Here is a 6,431-nt window from a genome sequence, read left to right as displayed (position 1 = left end):
CCCGTGTTCCAACGTTAAAAACTGTATGAAGTTCAGTTTTCTGGGGAAAATAGTGTATGAAACCCCTTTATGTTGTTTAAATTGATGAGATGTGTGCATTTGGTTGCGTGTGATCTGTTTATTAAATGAAATATTGTTGAAAACTGACCGTCGGATTGCAGTCTGTTGTCGAAGGAACTGAGTGAAAAGAAGGGGAACTACTCTTGTCGCTAGACAAAGTATGAGTTACTTGCCTTGGGAAATTGCTTGTGATGAACGGCTTGACGGCACGGCAGATGAGATTCAGAAAACAACCGAACTCATGGATTTTATATGGAGATTCATGTGTTCAGGCCTGTAGTTGTTAATTTAAATGCGGTATGTTTGTATTGTTTGCTCCAGAGATGTATACTTCGTACATTAGAGCGTTCGGAACTTTTCAGTCGCAAAAAGTAGTACCGAAACAGAACAACCTCTCAACCCATTGCACTATCGAGGATTCAGGCTGTTGCTGGGTCGTTATTTGTTTGGTTGCTGGGTGATTATCGAAAAATAACTACCCCTACAAGTTTACAGAGGTAAAGAAGCAGAGGGGGGAATAAACACAATTATCAGTGGAGCTAGCACTCAGTCTCCTTTCCTTCGTGAAGGCAAACGAACACTGATGACATTTTTACGGTGTCTGTAGAACTCATTGACTCCCGTGATGCATTACCTAGAAAGCCGCTTAACACACACAGACGTACCGATGCCGGAGTAGACCTCTTTGTGCTAAGCCCGTAAGCTTTATGTTCTTAGGATTGGGCTCAGACTAAGCCGGATATGCTTAGAAACCGGAAATGATGAAAGGTGACACAGACCGCACACCGACACAGAGCCACAGCGGCACATAAGTATACACAGTGAGACACAGGGACAGACACAGACATGCAGGCAGACAGACAGCCACACGCACGCATGCTCGCACGTACGCACGCACGAACAGCAGGTACACTTGTTCAACACTGACACAGTAGAGGAGCGATTTGGCAGCTGCTACGGGGTTTGAAGTGTCCAGTATCCACACATACACTTAACCGACTATTTATGTTCGAGAATTGCATTCTGGGTTTGTCCAAAATGGCGTGAGTAATAGATATTGAAGGTTTACTTGCAAGACAAGATGTGTACAAGTAGACATGTTTCGTTGAAACAGAAAAGGGCAATCTAAAGTCAAAACTGTACATTTTTATTTAAAGGTAATTGTGTTTTGCTATTGGTGAACATGCATTAACATGATATAAACACTTAATTCAGAAATTCACCTTTCCAAGCCTTGAAATAAAGTTATACGCAAGAATCATGTCCCCGATAGGAACATGGTGCTGCGCAAATCTGGTAAAAGTAGGCCTACAATAAGATGTGGAAATGGAGAAACGATGAACAAACATAGAGACAGTCAAATCTCCCAGAAAAAATAACTACGCTAAAAGCTTCGTGACCATTGATTTTCGTTAGCATCCTCTTTCAATTTAGGAATAATCCAATATATTCCACATGTGAAATAATTCGGCGTGTATGCAGCAAGCATGATTTCATGCACATGTAAAAATAAAACTTTACAATCTCTGCGCACGATTCCGTGTTCTGCTAGCAGCCTTTTGTCAGTAACTCATGGACTTCTTTATATTACACGTGGCGAATGCAATCACGATCAGGACATGTCTCCCCGTTCCGAAAGTAATCAACTCCTCCCCATACACAGACATTGAAACAGACATAATTATATAGACACAGACATTGAAACAGACATAATTATATAGACACAGACATTGAAACAGACATAATTATATAGACACAGACAGACGCACACAGACATACAGCTAGGCAGACAGTCACACACATACACGCACACACACTCACACACACACGCATACACACACACGCACACACACACACATACACACACACATACACACACACACACACGCACACATACAGACACATACACACGCACATACACACACACACACACACACACACACATACACACGCACATACACACACGTACACACACACACACACAGACACACATGCACACACATACACACACACACACATGTACACACACACACACGCACACATACAGACACATACAGACACACACACACACACACACACACACACACACACACACACACACACACACACACACACATGCACACACACATACACTTCAGGTACCCTGTGTGCCCCTCCCACTTTTCAACCCCGCAGGTTTCTATCATTCCCCAGCCTTTCATTCCACTTGATCCCTCCTTCGATCAACTCAGTACATACCCCATTCCGGCCCATTAACCCCCCCCCCCTCCCCCCAATCCCAACCCCATCCCCTCAATTTATCCCGCCCTCCCTCCCAATCTCCGGGTCTTTGGGTTAGCCGAGACTATCTGGAGGTAGTCTCGGCGATGACTGTTTATTTGGTTATTGATCTTTATTAACAGCTATTGTGTTTTCAGCGTAGCAATAGGGCCCGATATTTAGACGAGACAAGTATAATGCCGACGAGTCGAAGACGAGTCGCATTATACTTGTTCGAGTCTAAATATCGGACCCTATTGCTACGATGAAAACACAATAGCGTTTATATAGCTATTCTGACATTAAATTCTGTGTTAAAATCATGTTTTTGTCGGCAACAAGTACCAGAATGGTCCATGTCGTTGATTGCAGACGACGGTTCCCTTTCCGCATGAAGCCACGGAAATAACCGAACATTGAAAAACCCACGGACATGTATTACGGAGAAAACTCGAGATAACCGGATGCTTAGCATTACGTCAATATGTTAGGAATCATATGACGTCATGACGTATCATGCTTGCCTACGTAGATTGTATGTTCGAAAGTCTGACTTCTGTTGGGAATTCGCGTGGTGAAGACTGCGGTAAATCTGTAGATGATAAGAGAACAAGGATTGTCTCAGAAGAAACGACGAAATGTTTCAGACCGGTAACTTCATTTCAACATTGCACTATACAATGGACGTTCTATGTGACAGGAGAGTTTGCTGATTTTGTGTTAAACATTGGAGAGATCGTCTGCTAGAATCAGAGATAGGTCTCTTCAGATTGCAGCTTCTGGAAATGTGCAAGGTTTGTTGCCTGTTAAAGAACTGGATTTTACACGTAATGTATGTCATGTACAGTAAGCAACAACAAAAACACACACAAAGCAAATGGCATCGTCTGTTGACTAGTCACAGGAACAAACCTGGCGAGGTATGCGTGTACTTTATACACGTGGAAGAAACCGGAACCATGCCGATATCGTTTGGATATCGGCAAAAATGGCCAACTTTTGTATCGTTATGCTTTGATGATCGGGAAAGGGATGTGTGAGACCATCCAATCACAGCCCCCGAATTCCCCCACGTGTCCATCAGAATAGCTATATAGTTTGATAACGACTGACTAAATGTGTTGATATCGCTTCACGCGACTTGTTTGAAGATATGCCTGACTGAATGGATTCCGCGAGTGAGTATCCAGACTTCATGTGTCTACTTTGCTGAAACTGTTGCGAGTGTTGTCTTTTTTGGACATGTTTGGTTTGTTTCTGTGTTGTTCTTGCAAGGCTTATCAATGAACGGCAACTTCACAGAGCCACACCGGCAATGGTCACAATTAACGACTACTATACCTACAGATTCAAAATGAGTGTTGCAGAACTGACGAAGTGCAACACGAAACAGTCGTCGTCAGGGTCAGGATCAGGGTTAGGATCGATACATTGCAGCAACCTTTATATGTTATCGTCGCAACGGAAACGAGAGAGCGCAACCCCAAGCTTAAGAATTGTTGGTATCTAATTTGTTTAACATTTGTGTCTCGCCTCGATCTGATATGATTTCAGCTTTCTCGACATTCAGACTGATAAATGTTGATATCACAGTCAAATATAACGATAACTCATAATGTTGTAGCGTGTGGTGTGTTTTCCTCGAATTTAAAAGATCGATTGACCCTACACGACTATTAAGTTCAATTTTGATGTATAAATGCGGCGAGAACGTCGTAATCTAATACATATGGTAAACACAATGTCCTTCTGTCCGATTCCTTTTAAATAAACGTGTATTTTTCGACCGCAAATATGTCCAGAAATATGTTTTAACCCGCTTAACCTCACTTTTGCACTTTCTTCTTTGTATCGTATACGGGGATGAGATGCACGAAGCCAAACTAGGTGCCATCCATATTGGTGGTACGAACTCGCGGGGTCGGATTGGTTCAATTGAAATGTGTTATGATTTCAACCAATCAGACCCCGCGGCTTGTTCCCACCCAGTTGGGTGGCACCCATGCAGTTTGGCTTCGTGCACCTCGTACCAGAACTCAACGTTGTGACTTCCAACGCTCCAGAAGTTACCTCCCAGCTTGATCATGTAATTGACCATTCCCAAGGCCTCCACTGTGAATTATTGACTAAAATCAGCTTGTCGTGTGTCTACTCCGCTATGCAAGAAAACGCCTCATGGGTTGGACGCACTGTCTAGAACGTGATTTGAAATGGACTTCACGCTGAATTCAATTTATTGAGTGGCTTTAGTCTTTGACATACTAGAGCAACTAAGTTCAAGATTACAGAGCTTTTGTTCTTCTTGTTATTTAATCACTTCATCGGAATAGCCGAAGTCCTCCAAAGGTTAATGTTCCGCTAAACTGTGACAGATCACGGAGCCTTGAGTCCTGTGTCTTTTTGTAGCATTCGGTGTTAAGTGGTCAAATTTTAAATGTTTATTTTCGTTACAATACAAAGTCCTATCGTAATGATTTGTGTGGCTTTAGATTGATCTAGATAAGCACTATTTAAGTAATTACAGGAGAGCTTTGAATATACTTTCCTCCCTATGTACACAATCATGTCAACCACAATACATTTATCAAGGCTTTTGGTTGGAACAATGTTTTATTTCCGTTTACATGTTTATGAAATGTAGATTTACATGCATGGAAACGGCTTATAAACAAATTAACAATCAAATAAGCGAATGGCAGACAGCCATGTTGGTACATACTATACACAAGCAGTCAACCAGTTCAACACAAACGTATCATTCACACTGAACAAAAAACACTGGAATAAAACCAACCAGAAGTACACTGAGCACAAAAAGATAAGGATATTTTTTCAGTGGGATAGCCCAGATGTTAAACAGCAGATTTTGGGTCAGAAAGATACGTGTATTTGAAGATCAGTCATGTGTTTCTTGGATCTGAGCAATATTTGGGTATGACGTCACAGGTCCTTGACCACTCCTACCCTAAAAAATGGCGTTTTTTGACAGCATGATTCACTTTCAACCGTCGAAACGTTAACTTAAACTGAATGCTATTTTACATTTTGTACATCAAAAAGTTTATTTTGTGTCTTACCTAACAGTCCATACACATTTCGTTCAATCTTCATATACACGTATCTTTCTGAACCAAAAACTGCTGTTTAACATCTGGGCTATACCACGGAAAAAATATCCTTAACCTTTTGTGCTCAGTGTATGCACATTTAGATAAATCAATGCGAGAGAGAGAGAGAGAGAGAGAGAGAGAGAGAGAGAGAGAGAGAGAGAGAGAGAGAGAGAGAGAGAGAGAATCATAGATAATCATAAATACAACTAATTAAAACAAGTCGCGTAAGGCGAAATTACTACATTTAGTCAAGCTGTGGAACTCACAGAATGAAACTGAACGCTCTGCATTTTTTCACAATGACCGTAGTCCGCCGCTAGTGCAAAAGGCAGTGAAAGTGACGAGCCTGTTCAGCGCGGTTGCGCTGTGCTGCATAGCACGCTTTACTGTACCTCTCTTCGTTTTAACTTTCTGAGCGTGTTTTTAATCCAAACATATCATATCTATATGTTTTTGGAATTAGGAACCGACAAGGAATAAGATGAAAATGTTTTTAAAACGATTTCGGAAATTTAATTTTAATCATAATTTTTATATTTTTAATTTTCAGAGCTTGTTTTTTTAAAGGCACAGTAAGCCTCCCGTAAACCATCACAGAGCTCCCCGAGCGTCTAAATACAGTACAAGCATACTTCCATTTGAACGCTCACCGAACGGGAACATCCTGGCTGCTTTCTGTCGAGCGTGAGACATTTTCAAAGAATTTATTTTCGTAGACTTGTTCCGTTAACAACAACGGCGCCTCGTTTTTGCGCTAGACCTAACTTTTAAAATCTAAATAATAAATTGACAGCTTGTTACACAAACATAGTTTAATCATAAAAGAATTCGTTTTTCATCAAGACAAGATCAGAACAATTCGAAGTTGTGAAAGTTTAAAAAAAAGAAAAGCCCGGAAGCAGGGTCACGCAAGGGTCGTAGCAGACGACGGCCGGTTTATCAGTGCAAATCGCCGTTCCTCTCAACAGTCAAAAGCCATCGCTAGAGTTCTTGTGAACCACA

This window comes from Littorina saxatilis, unplaced genomic scaffold (genome assembly GCF_037325665.1).
Source record: "Littorina saxatilis isolate snail1 unplaced genomic scaffold, US_GU_Lsax_2.0 scaffold_624, whole genome shotgun sequence".
NCBI lineage: Eukaryota > Metazoa > Mollusca > Gastropoda > Littorinimorpha > Littorinidae > Littorina > Littorina saxatilis.
Note: the sequence above shows the minus strand (reverse complement) of the source record.